Source organism: Penaeus monodon, chromosome 10 (genome assembly GCF_015228065.2).
Source record: "Penaeus monodon isolate SGIC_2016 chromosome 10, NSTDA_Pmon_1, whole genome shotgun sequence".
In the NCBI taxonomy this organism is placed as follows: domain Eukaryota; kingdom Metazoa; phylum Arthropoda; class Malacostraca; order Decapoda; family Penaeidae; genus Penaeus; species Penaeus monodon.
In genome coordinates this window covers 131,627-132,114 of record NC_051395.1, presented here as the reverse complement: position 1 = coordinate 132,114, position 488 = coordinate 131,627, and positions in this window count along the sequence as shown.

Genomic DNA, 488 nt, shown 5'->3' with positions numbered 1-488 from the left:
ATTATTATTATTATTATTATTATTATTATTATTATTATTATTATTATTATTGTTGCTATTATCATTATTTCTAATGTTATTATTATTGTTATCAGCCAAACGAGGTATACCGAGGTATAATATCAGTAATAATGATTATAATAACAATGATAACAATAGTAATGATAATAATAGTGGTAATAACAATACTACTATTGCTGCTAATAATAACAATCATAATAATAATAATAATTATTATTTTACTACTACTACTACTACTATTACTACTACTACTACTAGTAATAATAATAGTAATAATAAGAATAAATAATAATGATATAATAATAAATAATAAATATAATAATAATGATAATGATGGCAATAGTAATAATAAAAAGATTTGTTCTTACCATAAACAATTACAAGATCCTTAATTAAATTTCGTTGTCCAATAATGCGTGGTTCCTTGGCGCCATGCTGTCTGGCGGTGCTCGATGCCATAGAAAGGA